The 18,588-nt window shown below is 31.0% G+C and overlaps 1 long non-coding RNA gene across 2 annotated transcripts; it reads right to left on the bottom strand.

The window, feature by feature from the left end:
- Positions 1–7,096: 7,096 nt before the first annotated feature.
- On the bottom strand, positions 7,097–9,266 carry LOC104882555 (uncharacterized). Of its 2 annotated transcripts, XR_002028802.2 has the most exons (3): positions 8,980–9,094; positions 7,382–8,615; positions 7,097–7,311 (listed from the first exon to the last, which is right to left on the bottom strand). It is a non-coding gene; the product is annotated as an uncharacterized LOC104882555 (long non-coding RNA). The 2 variants fall into 2 exon arrangements; XR_009465027.1 differs by having other exon boundaries at positions 7,097–8,615; positions 8,980–9,266.
- Positions 9,267–18,588: the final 9,322 nt, after the last annotated feature.

Below are 18,588 nucleotides of genomic sequence, written 5' to 3'. Positions count from 1 at the left end.
GGGCCTTGGAGAATGACAAATGTTGGTGTTGTGCCAACTAGATGCAAGTCCATTTAGTTTCACTAGAATCAAATGGACTTCTTCCCTACACAAATGATGTTCGGACAGGTGATCGAAGCACGCATCTTCGAAGCTTAAGTCAAAATCTAGCAAGAGTGAATCCAACTTTTTTAAATGACTATGTATGTATACATTTTTCATGCTTCTGGAGGGGTTTTTATAGAATATATGACATCATCATCACAACATTGATTGTGCATTCATGCCTTTCTTACGTTGATGGTCATCATCATGGCGGATACTATGCCTTAATAAGGTAATCAACGCCATAATCTTAGCACGAATTGGGCAATCATACCAAACAAGAGTTGTTGATTGGTGCCATTTGTTGGTTGTCATGTAAGAATCTCGGACCATATCGTTGATTGTGCATTTACGTTTTTCAATGTCACAGATTGCGTGTAACAATTTATTGACATTGATTTTTGGGTGTAAATGTTATTTTGATTGTTGCTCAAGCATTAGTAGTGATTAATCATTTGTCTAATGCTTGGAATTTTCGGCTGAGTTGGCTTGTCCGTCTAGAAGTCTCACTCAGCTTAGTTTGTCCATTTCGTCTAATATTAAGGAAAAAGGAAATTTGTCTTTCCTCTTATGCCATACGGATTATCTACTTATCTTGGATTGTCAAAGGGTCTTGAGCCTAGGAAAGCCTAAAAAGGCCATGTGGAGGGAAGCTTCCCACAAGAAACAAAGTCACCAAACGAAAGTAGATGAGGCCTAAGAAGGGCTTGCTTAGGCTGCAGAGGAAGTGGACGATCTTTAGGAGAAGTTTGCAAAAACCCAACAAGATCTAGTGGGTCTCATCCCAAAGTATATGAAGTGGACCATGCCTATAAGATGGGCTCTGATTGTTGTGTGGTGAAGCATAGTATTCAAAACAATTAGGACAATAATAAGGAGAGGGAGACCGGAAATAGTGGGGTTAGATATGAGGGTGCATGTGTAGCTGGGGAAGCTAAGAAGAATGTGGCGGGAGTAACGCTTGATCAGTGTGGTGATTTTGATCAGTGGACCGTGCTTTTATATGTTAATACTTGTCATGTAGTCAATGCTTTGTCCTTAAGCGTTTATACTTAGCATTTTGATGCCTTGATGGTCGGGGGTGGCCTAGGCGGCTGTCTGCCAGGTGGTAATGTTCTAGACCGAATGCTTTTTGAAACTTAAGGCTTGGTCGATTGCCTTTGGGAACTCAAGGCTTGGTCGATGCTACATGGCACTTAAGGCCCTTTTCAAGGCTTTATGCTTAGTTGAGTGCTCCATGATACTTTGGGTGAACAATAGGTGATTCCATCCAAAGTTGTCATTGAATAAATCCACGACTACTAGTGGTTCAACAATAGGTGATTCCTGTTTGTCCAACTTTGGGTGAAAATCGCTCAGTAATTACTATTTCTCCCCGTTGGCATTGCCTAGGAGAGAGTCTTTGTTGGAACCCAAGAAAGTAAAAACCTGATAACCTCGTCGAGACGACGTCTGATCCCTAAATATATCAACTTGCCCCCCGTACGATCATGTAGCTCACTTTCAACCCATGGATCTGTGCACGACTAAGGATACCATTATATGGGTAAGGGTCATTCATGATGGAGAATTTCACCATCATTGTTACTAATCTGACTGTTATCGGGGAGTACAACATTTCCCAAGGATAGACATCGGGCAATTAAACCCCTTTAACTCTCTCCTAGGGCTTTCCAAAATGTTTGTTGGCAAATTCATCTACTTGAAAACGAAGACATGCAAGAGGCCCCTCAAAGCTTCCTTGGTCAACAAGAATGCGGCATACGTTGTAGTTTGCTATGTTTAATGTTAGGATGAGAGCCTCCTTATGCAGTCGGGCTATACGCAATAGGTCTACTTCAGAAAATGTGATTGGGCCATCAATCGGAGCGAGGCTTTGGGAGTGAATGCGCCACTTACGTTGCAAACTTAGGCCATGAGCTCAGTAACTTTTATCATCGTTTTGGTTTTGCGTTTGTCTTTCCATTAGTTTTCAGTTGGTTCACTGTGGATCACATAGATTACCTACCTTGGTTCTGCAAAGGATCTGTGAGGTGCCTGACCGTCACTTGGCGTCGTTGATAGGACAAGGAAATATTTATTGAGGAGACCCGCCCATACCATTGGCTTAATCTACTAATTGAGGTGTCAACATTCTTCGACAGTGTGCCCTTTGTCTTTATGGTACTCGTAAAAGCGACTTTGATCTCTCTAACTCGCTTATCCCCGCATGAGGTTTAGCTAACGAAAACCTTCTAGGTTATGAGCCAAAGGCAATAATTGGGTGAAATTGAGTCAGTTTCATGAATTAGGTTGAAGTCGGGTGTCTTAGTCTCGGCCCTTGGGGCTTCTTGTCGAACGGGAATCCCGACCCTAAGAGCCTCCCAAGCATGTGAAGTTTGCGTCGGTTTGAGTTGTTTTAGCTCTTCAAGGCACAAACGCTCGTAGGGCATTCTCAAGAATTGCATATTTGTTAACCCTACGGAAGAAATTGTCCATAATTTTTTGTGATTTCTTTGATATAGATTCAAATAAAAGGGTTCACAGGATTATGCTTCGCTTGAAAGTTTGCATGATTGCGTCGATGCTGCAAGGGTCCATTTGGATCAATACTTATCTAAACCTTCCCATGAAGTCTCCGAGAGACTTAAGACTCCATCATCTTCAGGTTGCTCAAACTATGAAAGTCCTGCTTTTGCCTGGCTAAGCATAGTAATGGACAATGAATATTTCTGATAGCTCACGAAAGTTGTTGATCGAGTTTGTGGATAAACAGTGGAACCAAGCTAAGGCAAGCTCGTGAAGACTGATTGGAACACTTTGCATAGGAGTGCATCATCACCTACGTCCAGTGTCATTACTTGGTGGCAGTGCATGAGGTAACCGAAAGGGTCTATTGACCCATCATACATGGCAAACTTAGGAACCATGAACCCAATCGAGTGCTTTACTACACAATGTATGAAGTTAGAGGTGTCGACAGCACAGGTGGTATCAAGAGGTGCTTTTCTAGGAAGCTCCCAGGATACATTGCATGCTTCGTCCAAGTTTGTGCAAGGTTGGCTTAGTGGTAGCGCTTAGTCCTTTCCTAGACGAGGTTGGTGTCTTTGCTTGGTTCCAACTCTTCCCACATGAAATACAGGCTCTTTTAGGGTCGCATTGGTCCGCGCCCCTTTCGCCTACGCCTAGGATTTCTCTATTTGGACTAAGTGCGCCATTTGGCACGCCCGAGAAGTGTTTTTTCACCAGTCTGGTATGCACTTACTCATTAACCGAATGTGGCTAAGCGATCTCATTGAGTTGTGTCACCATCACTTCATTCTCCCATCTGAGCTAATTGGTGGTCCCTCTCAGCTCGTCCAATTGTAGTCAGAATTTGGTTAGCTTGGTCTTTAGCATTCATGATGCCCCTTGAGGCCACTTCGATTGTTGATGGAACATATGCATTTTTTTGCGTGACTAACAACCCATGTAGTCACCATGTTTGGTTTTTTGCTCTCTTCCCATAGATGGCACCAATTATTATCACACAACCGTTTTACAAGTGATATCCACAAGATACTGGGTATCCAATCAACCAATGATCTTTTTCGAAGGTTATCCAACCAACAGGGAAACACCTCCTGCTAATGGGACAAGACGAGCTTCATTTGAGAATTCATTCCTTGTACTTGTCCCATGATGCCCTTTGTTAATGGGACAAGACAAGCTCTACTTTGGGATCTATTCCTCACATGCGTCCCATCACCACCCTCAGCACCCATGCCAGTGAACCCCCACCCTGGTAGTTCTTCTCAAATACTGAGAGAAACCCTAAGGGTCGAGTGCTTCTTGAGAGGGTAGTCAATCGTGCCAACAAGTTAAATACCCTTGTCAGGGGTTTTGGGCTAAGCATATTCTTGAGAGTGTTCAAAAGAATATGAGTCAACCTGGTTGATAATCCCAGGTTGTTGTCTCGGATGTGTCAATTCCAGTACCCGATTCCTCCAAGAACCAAGCCCTAATACTCCACAATCTAAACAAGTTCTAACCATTTTGAAAACCAAATAATTTCCAAGCCCCTAAATATTATTCTTATCTGCTGGCAAAGGTCAATTCTTAAAAAAAAAAAAAAAAAAAACGTATGGTTAGATAAGCGAATTTAGTGAAATAGGATAAAAAAAATAATTAAGAATGAGAGGAGAAGGTGGATGAAGGTAGAGTTAAAATGATTTTATTTTATGGAGGATTGGAGGAAGAAAAAAAAGTACATTAGAAATTTCGTATTCATAAATAATTAAATTCAAAAAATAAAAAATAATAAAGAAAGGAAGAGGTGTGTGAAAATAAAAATGGGAGTACATCCGTTCCCTAAATAAATAAATAAATAAAATCTCATTTTAAACATTAAAAAAGAGAATAGTAATGTTTCTCATTAGAAAGGAATCTTTCAAAAACCGAAAACATTAAAAAAATTCAGCCTCAAAATGAAGTTACGTACAAAAGGTTGCGTTGACCACAGAATGCCTGAAAGAATATAAGCAGGGTCCAGGTGGAGTCGAACCACCCGCCTCTCAAACCATGCAGAGGCTGTTTTGAGTACTCTAACCATTTTGAGCTTGGATCCACCCGACTTTTACCAGACCTCTTTCTATTACCACAATTTACATCACCAGCGTTCTGACAATCATCATTTCAAAAAGCAAAGACATGCATGATGTTCAAATTCCAAAGGGTTCGCGATTATTAAAATTAAAATAATTAATTAATATTATAATAATTAAATTATATGTCCAAGATTTCAGCGCGATTTTAAGTTTAGAAAATTTGTAATTAACGTTCAGCTCTAAAGAAAATGAGAAGCATATTATCTCTAGATACTTTTTTCCGGATGAACATTGATCTTTATTAATGAACTCCGATTCCATTTCCTTATCTCAATCTTCTTTCAACTTTTTATTCATTTCCAATTTGAAAATTTTCTTCTAAATTGAATGATTAAAAAATGCACGACAATAGGTTGAGGCCATTTTTATTGTGAGACTACAGTGGCTACACCTTCCCACCATTTTCTTACCAACTTCCCATGCAATTTACCAAAATGCAAACAAATATGGAAGCAGCGCCAACAAAATTCAATAACACAAATTCAAGAATTAGGGAAGATAATTAGAGCCCGTTTGGTAGTGATTCTAGTAGAAGTGCTTTTATTTGAAGTGTTTTCTGCTATAGTGTTTATGTGAAAAACACTTTTATAATAATCAGAAAAAATGATTTTAAAGTATTTTTGATAATATATTGTATAAATATAAAAACACTTTCAATATTAATAAATTACCAAAAAGGACATACAATTTTAATTAAAAAAAATGGTATGATAAACAAAAAAAACTTTTTATTAATGAAAAAACATCTAAATCACTAAAAAAATAACATTAATAAAAGATAATTTTAAAATTAAAACAATATATGGTTACCTATTAATTTCTAAAAAAAAAAGATTTTTCTAATTAAAAATAATAATTTTTTTATCACTATACTAAAATTTTAAAAAATATTTACAAAAAACATAATCAATAAAAAAATAAAAACATTGAATAAAAGATAATTTTAAAAGTAAAACAATATATGGCCACCTATTAATTTCTATAATAAAAAAAAAATTTCTAATTGATTTATCATTGGGGGCATTTTTGGAATATTTCAAAAAAATTGAAGTGTTTTTTTTAAAAAAACACCTGTCAAGTGATTCTCTAAAAATCACTTCAAGTGTTTTTCCAGATTTTCAAAAGTGTTTTTTAAAATTTGCCAAACACTTTATTTTCATCCCAAAAATACTTAAAAGTGTTTTTAAGGGTAGAAACACTTTTAAAAATCACTGCCAAACGGGCTCTTAATCAAGTACAACCACCAAATCAAGTAGGAAAATACCTTTTTTGTAGATATGCTAAATTGGTGTGACACCAAAAACTGCCACATGAGTGAAACAAATTAGATGCATTCTAACATACCCAATGCAATTTGTTAACAATCCTAAACCTTAGATACAAGGGCAACAGGAAGGATAAACCAACAACCACATCTTCACCTGAATTAGAAATAATAAGAAGGGACTACGTAAATGAATGAGTTGGCCATGGACCTTTTTTGCCAGTAAAATTCAGGTTGTACTTCCATGGCTAGTTTCAGGCTCTACTGGAGATGCAGAAAGGCCAAAATTTGAGGCTATCTACTATTATGACAATTGATTTCACATTCAAAATTTTCAAAACATAAAAAATACGACTTGCAAACCTAGAAGTGTTTTATAAATTTTCAAAATTTATAGAGCACTGGTAGAAATTTGAAAAATCAATTATCATGCTTTCTGGAGAAAAACTTGTGATTATCCAAAAACACGGTTGTAGAGATAACACTTCCAAAAGCACTATAAATCCCTAAGCAATTTTTAATGACTGAAAATTACAAATCAAATGGAAAAAATACAAGTAAATTTTGCAAACCATAAAAATGTACTTTAAGAAACACAATGATGGAATAGGAAATAAAAAATTTGTGATCCGGTTTAAAATACTGCAATTCTGCTTAAAAATATAACTGGTCGCTAAAGCCTCAAACAAAGGCCAAGCAACATCTTTGCACCACCTTAGTTAACTGAAATAGGATAATAGGATAATAGTTCAATCAAAATAAATTAGTTATTAAGACAATGCTCTGAAGACATGTGGGCAAGAAGATCACAACTTATCACAGCTAAAGTTACAATCAAATAGGCCTAGAACTCCTCTAAGCCCAAATTGCCTACCATTTGCTAAGCCACGAATAGACATCTATAATATTAAATGGTGCAAATTAAAAAAATGGAGATACTTGCTGAATCAAAGAGGAAAAATTAAGCCCCTGTCATGGGTAAAACATAGTACAAGTTCAAAAAGTAAACAAAAACATAACATTGAATGCAGTAGCAATGGCAAAATTAACTGAAATGCCTAATATTAAAGATCATGTAACAGACGTACACAGATGATGCAGATTCATATCAAGATACAGCATAGAAATGTCAATCTCACAACCCTTTGTAAATTAAATTGCTGACACCATGCTTCATGGCCATTTATGTCATTTCAATCCTTAGTCTGAATAAAATCACAATGTTAATCCAACGACTTAGAAACCACATGACCACAACTGTAAACACTTACAATAGACCATCTGCTGCTGCAGCATATAGAATGCATCTAAACCCATCATTACAAATAGCTTATGTGCCTGCATTGAATCAGTAACCAGAATAAACAGACCAAAATATTCAAGTAACAATAAATTTAGAAGTAATTACCATGATCGTGAGAACCACTAGTTTTCTTCATTGAAACTCATCTTGTCTTGACAGGAAAACAAACACAACCATATACACAAATTCCAAGCAGAATTCTGAAAATTTTTGAAGCAGCTCCAACTGGAATGGTTATCCTCAAGAAAATATTTAATGAACAACCTCTTTTACAAGATATAAAGATATGTTGAAAACAAACAGCCTCTGAAACAAATGTTACAACAAACTCAAATATGGAGCTATCCAAACCCAAAACCAACCACCAAAACTTTGCGATTGAAGCTACAAATAGTAGTATTTCAAACAATGGTCCAAGATTTTTAACAATGGTCCAAGATCTTAAATGCATACTCGCCAGTATACCAGCAAAATTGTATATTACTGATATTTATAACGATTCTGTAAGCCCAACAATGGAATGAATCACAATGCATTGAGGGGGAAAATGTTAATTGTGTTAAATGGGCAATGTTATGGAAACCGTAACTTTGCTGAGAACGAATTTGTGGTTGTAAGAATGCTATCAAATAAACATTTCTTCGTGATATAGCCCAAAAACTATGAAGAACATTGGCTCATATGATGTTATGAAATATTAATGAAGAACATTGGCCTATATACTTTCTTGGCATGACACCATTCACGATGAGTATGAAGAGGCCTCGGCATTTAACCACACAAGTTATTCGATCGGAGATTCGGAGGTAGGACCGAAATCCAATCAGTCCAAATGAGAATGGCCAATTGATGGTGGCGTGCCAGGACAAGGAAAAGAGATAGAGAGAGAAGAGCGACACACACCAAGTGGGGGAGCCGGCGACATACGCCGTGCCATCCCCCACAAAAACCAAAAAAACTGAATAATTTTATTAGGTTATTTGACCTGCCATGCAAGCGCACCTGACATGGCAAAGGTCATATCAGAACAACACGAGACAACTGTCATCCAATATGCATAACTTAGAATTTTCACATCTCACCCTCTTTCTTTCTTGCCCTTCCTCATCCTACCGTTACCATACAAAAAAATTTCCGTGTTGGTATATGGCTGCATCACGTTGTGATTCAAATATGCAGAAAAGAGGTGCTTGGGGATCTTTCAGCTTTGGAAAACATTCACATCGGATCCGAAAAAAGATCGTCAAACCCGAAAACAAGACATACACGTAGAACAAATATCCAGCGGCCTGAACCCTAATTCCTCTTCGGGATCCCAAACAAAAAACGGTTGCAAATTCTGATAAAACGAAAAAATTAATAAGTAAACAATACGTAAAGATAAATCCTTCTCCCAAACACCAGGCTGAACTCATCATCTTTTTCTTGAAAAGCGAATAAAGATCCAGACCAAAGGCATGAAAGTTCAACCCAGCGACATCCATTTTAATAAAGGAAAAAAAAAAGCCGATCTACGAGCATCACTTATGACAGAGACGATCGAGAAGAAAAGTTGAAATCGGGTCCAACGAACTAGGGTAACAATTCAACCACTCGGTATTAAACAAAAAAAACTATGTTGCGAGAAAAATTGAAAGCTGAAAGCATAACGATCGGCAGTGAAATCACAAGAAGCCATAATAAAAGGTTGGTCGTTGACTTACGCGCCTGGACATGGAAAAGAATTCGAAGATTAAGACCTAGATGGACCAGACCTCTTAGATAGGACATAAGAGACGCAGAACGAGAAATAGGAGAGATCCTGTATTTATGGAAGGGCTAGAATGATCCAACGACTGGGAATGAATGGGTTTTAGTCTTATGGAGCGATGGACGGTTGCAGATGATTGCTGTAATCGTGAGAAAATACGCCAAACATTTTGCCGTGTATAGCGTGTTCTCTGTTCTCAGCGTGGTTTCAACCCACAACCAAATATTGTTTGACAGGTCGAGTCTCTATATTCCAATCAGGAATGAGGATTTCTTCGCACCAGTTAAGAAAACCGGGCACGGGCTTATCAATTCACAATTTTCTCTCTTTTACCCTGAAAAGAAAAATAAAACACGTTTTTCAATAAACATTTTTATTTTTATTTTCATGGCTTAATGACAGCTTATTGAGAAAATTGTACAAATTAAATTTTATTTATCAATGAAAAATAAATAAATCAATTACCATGAATAAATTTATTACTTAAATGATTATATTAATTTTAAAATTTTGAATATTCATATTGTCACATAATAATAAAATAAATAAATTCAATAATATTCAATTTTTAACTTTAAAAACTATCATATCAACCTAAGTGTTATTGTCAAAATAACTTCAAACTCAAATAATTCAAACATGAATTAAATTTTAATATCTAAATAATGTCGAAAATAAAGTTTGAATCAAAATTGTAAAAAAAAAAAATTCATCGATCTAACCATCACTTATCGCCCAAACTAATAGTACCTGAAAAATTATCAATGAATGGGCATGAGTTTAAAGCTCAATAAGGAACATCAATATAATTTCATGAATCAAACATTTTTAATTATAATTACAAAGTGGAGATACATCATATAATTATTTTTATAAAACTTTGGAGTTCAAAATGTAAATACATTAAAATGTTTGAACAAAATTTTCTCATATCCATTTCAAAACAATTTCACATTAAAACTAAATCAAATACATTCAAAATATATTTACTTCGATTATCAAATGACAAATGGTGTCCAATTAGGTGAGACTTCATATATGAGTTATTAGTTTCAAATTTGTTTTATTTAAGATAAATAAAACCAAAAGTTAACAATTATAACCTATTGACTAGAGTCATGAGGTCAACTATTGTAACCCGTTGACTAGGATCATATAATATCAACTATTAACCTATTGATTAGGATCATAAATGTCAACCCATTAACAACAGTTATAGAAATTAAAGTCAAACATTTTATTTCATTCATTCAAACTTACAAAATAAAACATCACATCTCCACAATTTTCATTTTTCGTAAATAAAGAAAATATTCAAACATATTTTTCATACAAAACATATATTTGATACATGCATAGACATAAAAATAATATTATTCATTTTACAAAATCTGCATTAATTTCCCTTACATCAAAGAAGTACTTAAAAACCTTGAAGAATTTACTCATCACCTAATATAATATCGTATACAACTATTATTGTTGATTATTTATCTAAAAGTATAAATTTGACAATCTTAAAAATATTTTATTTAATATTAGGAATCCTAATTAATTTTCCATACTAATATTATTATCATCCAATATTATTTTCAACTTCCTAAACAATAATAATTTAATTAATGAGTTTTCAAATTTTTATAAAATTAGGTTCATTTCAAAATCTATTTTCAATGATTTATTTATCTTTTATAATTTATCTAAATTAAATCTTTTAAAAAATATTTATTTGCATTAAACTATTATTAGTATTATTTTATTTATTAACTTAAAATTATTTTTTTTTATTAAGTTTCAAGTGCAATACCCAACCAACCCATTACGCTTTTATTTTCAATACACGGACAAAACCCTAAAAATAAAAAGAGTGAAGCCATGTTTCTTCCTATTATTGTTATTATAATAATATATTTACAAATAGACTTTTTCCCCTACCAAAATCTCTTCCCTGGCAACACGCGTCCCTCCGTTATTTTTTTTTTTAATCCCACAACACTCTAGGGTCACCTCCACGTCCCTCATCATATTTATTTTTTTATTTTTTATTTTATTTTTTTTCAACCAAAATATAATATATATATATATTCTTCCATACCCCAAACTATAATTTATTTTCTCAATTAATTCGAATATTCAAAACTTTCCGATCTTTAATCAAACTCTCAAGTCTTTATAATTGGATTTCAAACATCAATAAACACTACAATTAATCCTTCAAATTTATCCTCAATTGGAAGACTAAATACTCAACCTTACTTGAAGAATAAAAAATTAAATCACTTAATCCTAGCATAATTAATGAACAAGTACAAAGCAAAGTTACAATGAACACTAGGATGCACTAAAAATGAGAGTTTAATACACTAAAGAGAAAATAAGAGCTTTTAATATGATAAATAAGTCGGTATAGAGTTTAATGTAAGCGTTCTCTTCTTAATAAATAAATGAAAGTTCTCTATTTACAGGTTTTCAACCTTGAGTATCAAAAAGTGCACCAATAGGTTTTTCCTGATCAACCGATTATACTTAGTAAGTGATCATTTGAGGTTTGACTAAACCTTGATTGGGGAAAGATAATCTTTGATTGGGAAAGGATTTCCCTCAATCGAGAGAGCAACCCGGAAAAAAGAGAAAGGATTTTTTGCACCCCTCGGTCGATTATTGACCGAGAAAACACAATTGGTCAATTGGTTCCCTAACAAGTTTAGCCCATCCTCGACAAATTGAATATTTTTAGCTCAAAAACCTATCTTTTTTCATTCCAGTTCATTCTAACACTTAGGCAATATCTTTAAGCAGTTTTATGAAATAAATTTGAAAGGTTTTTTTGCCTAATGTTTTAGACAAATACTCGAGTTTATCAAAACTACAATCATTAAAGTTTAAAACAAGTATGAAAAAATACATGTGAATTAAAAATTCTAAGTGCACCCAAGTGATCACCTTACATTAAAAATTCTATGGTTCAATGATTTTCATGCTCTCTTGATTTTGCACTTCTTTGATCCTTTGATGATTGAGGGCAATTAAGTTTTTCAATTAATACCTACAATTTCTCTTGATTTTAAATTGTTAGTACAATAACTATGATTTCTTATCATCAAAACGTAATCTGGGGACCTTTGGGCTAACAATAAGTTATTTATAAAATACAATAATAAATTATAATATTTTTCAATGTTGATAGGAAGAACACAAATGCCACAAATATGCTATACAACATCGGAAATTATATTAAAAAGGACATGGGAAATTTGTGACAATGATATACAATAACCATTTTTATATTTTATTTTTACCACAAAATAAATAGAATACATTTGACCTCTCTCGATTTCAAATATTATTTTGATTTTATAAACGTTTGTCCAAGATAATAAAGTAATTAAATTCCCTTTCACTTATCTAAAAAAAAAGTTAATTTTGCTATAATATTATAGCATAAGTGTATTTCCAAACACTAAATTAAAAAATAAATCAAGTATCACATATACACAAAAGTAAGTAAAAAATTTCATATAAAACATGCTACAAATGATTTATCATTGTTTAGTTATAAGCGATTTTATTTGGTAATAAATGTTGTTGAAGAACTTATAAATATATATTCACCCAATCTCCATAGATATCGACTTAGTATATGATTTTTTTTTAGGTCAAAATTACCCTTTTTAAGGAAAGGGCAAAATTTTAATACACACTCAAATTCCTCTTTCTTCTTCTAAAATTTTTCATACAAATCATGCTAGCAATGATCTATCATTGTTTAGTTATAAGCAACTTTATTGGCTATAAATGGTGTTTAAAAAATTACAAATATGTATCCACTTAATCTCTTTAGATATTCACTAAATTATGATTTTTTGGGTCAAAATCACACTTTAGTGAAAAAGGCAAAATTTCAATATACATTTAACTTCCTCTTGTTCTATTTTTTCTTTTCCAATCTCCCTTAAACCCTATCAAAATTTTTAAAGAAAATTGTGTTTTTAAAAACAATAAATAAACAAATAATAATCTCCAATATATTTGAAGTATATTTTTACCATTTTTTTTTTCATTTTCTAAGGTTTAGATAAGGATGGATAGAAAAGAATGTTTGAAATTGTAAGGTTAGATGATTTTTGAAGCATTCAAACACTATGCCTCAAAACACCTTAAAGAACATCCAATCTTTTAAATCCAAACACTTAGAGGGTGTTTGTTTTTTTAGTTTTTTGTTGAAAGTAATTTACTTTCAAACTTTAGGTTATTTGTTTTTCTACTTTTCATAACTTATTATAAACTTTTTACTAAATGGAAAAAACAAGATGTTGATTTTTATTTTATTTTTACTTTTTAATGCTTAATAGAAATAAAATATTATAAAAACAAACAATTTAATACTTAATACTATTAAACATTAAAGTTCTATTTAAAGTTAAGTAAAAAAAATAAACATCACCTTAGTGACATTTTTTTTCTTCAATTTCCTTCTATTTTTTCAAATATTTTCACTTCTAAATTATATTTATATTATTCCTAAACATTTTTCTAGTAATTTGCTCTCAATCATGTAGATATTGTTCTATTTGGTCTTAAAAAGTCCTCACGGCTTTAAAATGAACCGACAAGGTTAAAAAAAACTCAAACATTTATAACGTCAAGAACTTCTCCTATCTAATGTGAATTATCACAATCACCCCCCATGCAAACATAATTTCATTGTGCCACATAGGATTACAAGGCAAAATAAATAGACACCCCTTATGAGACCAAACAAACTCCCACATTGTGATCAAAAATTGACTCTAATACCATTTGTAATGATTTTATCTCAATATATGTACATAGTTAAGAGCGAATCATTACAAATGATATCAAAGTCAATCTTTAATCCTAATGTGAGAGTTTGTTTAGACCCATAAGAGAAGTTTTTCAATTTGACTCCGCAATCATGTAGGACATAATAAGGATGTTGTATCTACATAAGGGTAATTATGGCATCTTACATTGAAAAGGGGAAAAAGTTTTTGATACCATATATGTATAAGTTCGTCTTAACGTTGTAAATGTATTTTAAAGTCATAAGGGTCATTTGGGTCCAAGGTGAATAATATTTACATAGTTGGAAGCAAAATATCTGAAATCGAATAGGGGAAAAAGTCTATAGTGCTATATATGTATGGACTCTTATTAACCTTGTAAATGTATTTTAAAACTATGCGGACTTTTTAGGCTTAAAGCAAACAATATCTACATGGTAGAGTTTGAGTTGTTATAGAAATTATCACCGTTAATCTAAATTAAGATGCCTTATGATAAAATGATATAACAATTCTTTGAAATCCAAACTTAAACATAAAACCACTAAACAAATGATGGATTGGAATTACTAATTAAGTTAATACAATCAATGAAATAGTAAGTGGTAGATAAAAAATCGAAAACAAGTACATGTGCCTTAATTCAATAACACCATGATCAAGGGAAAGATACCAGACCATATGCCTTAATTCAGTAGTTAACTCAAAAAATAAATTTTTGGAAATAAAATATGGCCTATGGAGTTCTCTTTAATGTATAGAAACACTAGAATGATCCAATGATAATGATTAACTAGATTGAGGAGAAGTACACAATCAAATGTATTTAGGTATTGTTAATGGAGTTCTCTATATGTGTTCGCCAACTTTGTGGATTAAAAACCTAATAAATAAAATGCAACAAGTGTTGATGACATTAATATTTATTATTACGGACTTTAGATATTTCTTAAGCACACATGTGACACTTAGAAACTCAACACTTAAAACTGTTAAGTCAAGTCTCTCAAACTTAGCTTGTTATGTTGGGTGATAATACGTAACATAAAAGTTAAAACGAATAAAGAAAGCGACACTTAGAGAACTGAAAGAATGAAAGCTTGTATCATATGGTGTTTTTATCAAATAGGATTACCATTTATTTATATGCACCATGGGAACTCTCTAGAAGCCTTTTCTTAAAATTTTAAAAGCATATATGTGTAAGCTATGAACAAGTCACTTACAAGAGTTTACAAAAACTCTTTAGGATACTCTCTAGAAACCTTTTCCTTAAACTTATAAAAGCATTTATATATAATCTATGAACAAGTTACTTAAAAGTGTTTACATGAACTCTCTAGATAGTCCACACAACTCCAAATATTCTTATCCATTTCTTGAGATATGTAGATGCCTCTATGTTAAGAAATTTACCACTTCAATAAGGAAAATGAAAATTGTCATCTAACATGAAGGAGAGAAGAAATGAGGAAAACTAGGAATGAAAAAAAAAAAAAAATCATGGAAAAGCTCTTAAAATTTTATCTAAAATTTTATTATAATTCTTCTTAAATTTTCTTAACTTAGAAGTTGTGTTTAGTTGTGGATTTCCTACTAATTAACCATCAATAACCACTTAAGTATGTAACCAAATCAATAATATTGTAAAAGAAATTATGTGTTTGATATTGACTTAATTTTATTATTTAATTAATTTAATTAGATATGAGTCATCATGAAACTCATAATTCTCATCATATGATTAATTTAATATTTCAATTTAGTTCAATCTACTTACTTAAAAGGTACTTATTTGAGTTTGAAATCATCTCAATGTAACCCACCTCTGTATCTTCCCAGATTAGTTTATTAAAAAAAAATAAGAGACTATATTCTACATCGATGGACATACTATATACCATTGATTGATATGATAAATACTTTTTCCTTGTTTTATTGATAATAATAAACATCTTTAAATATTATATTAGATAGGACATGTTAATAGAACAGGAGGGTCATCCTCATCCCAACCTCATTCCATTTATTCAAAATAATTCTCATATTTGTCTTATATAACTTTTTTTTTAATTACATGAAAATAAATATATTTTATAAATAATTAAATTATTATATTTTGTTATAACTTATCTTATAGAAAAATATTTTATTATTATTATTACCTATGTATTAAAAGTAGGAAAATGAAAATTAAATTAAATTAATTTTATAGATAATTGGGGTGAGGAAGGACAAGGAAATACTCGAACCCACTCTAAACTCTTCTCGGGATTTTAAAAAAATCCAAAATTCATCTCAAACTCATTTATTTAAATTTGAAATCTGTTTCATTAGGGGAGGCAAATCATAAATCTTTTTTATTCTTGTAACTCCTTAATGACCACTAACAATGAAAGTAGGTTGAAGATGCCCATCACTGCATCTGCGAAGTTGATACCACATATTTTGAATGATAAGGCTCAATCATGGGGAAAATGATGACAACGATAATCACCAACTTTGTCATATCCAATAGTTGCAAAACATTCCTTATTGTCAATTCACTAAGTACGTCAATGTTCGCTAATATGTTATGTATATGACTTTACTAAAAATAATATTTAGCATCTTGTTTTAATGAAAATTAATATTTTTCTAACTTGTTTTCAATCACTCTTTTAGGCTATATTTAGTTTTCAGAAAATTTGAAGAAAAAAAAATGTATAAAAAAATAGAGAGAAAAAGTAAAATAAATTAATTAAAAAAATAAAAATAAATTTAAAATTAATAAATTATTTTTATACTTTATTTTAAATTTGTTTTACTTATTTTTAATTATTTCATATAAAAATTAAATAATTTATAAATACATAAATTTATAACTAATTTTAATTATATTTAATTTTCTTTAATATTTCTATAATTTAATTAAACATAAAAAAAAATTTAATTTTTTTTCTTTCTCTAATACTTTTCAGAACCAAGTATAAAATTAATCAAAAAACTTTTTAAATATAAATAAATAAATTTATAAAGAATAACTTAAAAAGGTATTTTTCACTCTTAAAAGTTTTTTTTTAAAAAAAGTTAACGTTGCTAAACCTGCTCAAACCGTCGGTTATTGTACAAAAATTGCTTTAATTAACGATCTATTTAATTTAGGTTGATATCAAGTCATATGATTTGTGTTTGGCACTTTGTTTCTCCTTGGAGCTCCTATTTTATTATGTTCGTATGAAAGGAACTGGAGGCCTCCTTACAATAATACAACGAAAGCTCAAAAAGGGCGGGAGCCAGGTAGGGATGGCAATGGGACGGGTTTTTTCGGGTGTATGTCCCTAATAGGATGAGATTTAATTTTAATAAACGGGTTTGGGACGAGTATGGGATTTTTTTTTTAAACTCGGGGTGGGTTCAGATATTGCCCCATCCAATCCTGTCCTACCCCCATTATATATAAAATTAATTTTAAAATTAAATTCAATTTAAATTTTAAAATTAATTTAATTTAAAATTTTATTTTACTATTTTTAATATATAGATAATAATAAAAAAAATTAATAAAATAAGTTATAAAAAATATAATAATTTTATTATTTATAAAATATATTTATTTTAATGTAATTAAAAAATTTAAAAGTAATTTAAAAAAAAAAAAAGAATTTAAACGGGCGGGAATGGAAATTGTTTTTAATAAACGGGGCAGGGTTGGGATGGGGGCGACCTGTCCCGAACCCGTCCCTATTGCCATTCCTAGAACCAAGTCCAAGAAAATGAGCTAAGAGTTCTTAAAGGTTGTCAAAAAATAAATTTTAAAAAGAAATTGTGTTCTTAAAAAACATCAAAATTTTAAATATGAAGAACAGTTTTTTCTAATTTATTTCTTTTATGAAAGTATGAGGCACTTGCCTATGATAAAGAATTCTGAAAGTATTATTTATATTTTTAATTATTTTTTCAAAATATTTTTAAATCTAAAAAGTTTATCAAATTTATTCTAAAAAACAATAACATGTTTAATAACCGTTTTCGAAAACAATTTTAAAAAACGGTTTTTGAAAATTATTCTCTAATATTTTATAAAATAAAAGTATATTTACAAACATCTTTTGACTTATTTTAAATATTTTAAAATATGTTTTAAAAATAATTTTTATATGTAGTGTTTTATTTTTAATCATTCTACGTGTATATATAATTATTTTTAAAAACAAGTAAAAATAAATAAAAAATAATTAAAAGATATTATATGAAAATATATCATTTTTGTTCTTAAAAACAGAAAATAGAAAATATTTTTTAGTTATCAAACATGTTTTCTTAATTTTTTGTTTTAGAAAATAAAAAACTGTTTTAAAAAATAATTATCAAATAAGCCCAACATTTTTTTAAAACAATTCATCCGTTGAAAATCTATTTTCAAAATCAGTTTCTAAATGGACCTAAGAATCCACTTTTTTTTTGGACATTTTTTAAAAAAAATTTTAAAAATTATTTTTTGGCTATAATCCTCAAAAATATTTTTTAAATTATTGGTAAGAATAAAATTCATTATTGGACCTTCGATACAAAAAATAGTTTTTAATATATCAAGAGATTAAAAAAATAAATAAATAAACAACAACATCCTTCCTACCCCGGACAAAAATAATAATAATAATAATAATAATTTAATAATTTTAAACTCTATATTGTATAAGATTCGTATAACTATCACTTCAAAGTTAAGGATAACAATATGCTATACCTTAAGATTTTCTTTTAAACCTTCAAGG

Source organism: Vitis vinifera, chromosome 18, assembly GCF_030704535.1.
Source record: "Vitis vinifera cultivar Pinot Noir 40024 chromosome 18, ASM3070453v1".
In the NCBI taxonomy this organism is placed as follows: Eukaryota; Viridiplantae; Streptophyta; class Magnoliopsida; order Vitales; family Vitaceae; genus Vitis; species Vitis vinifera.
Note: the sequence above shows the minus strand (reverse complement) of the source record. Positions and strands in the feature narration are given on the sequence as shown.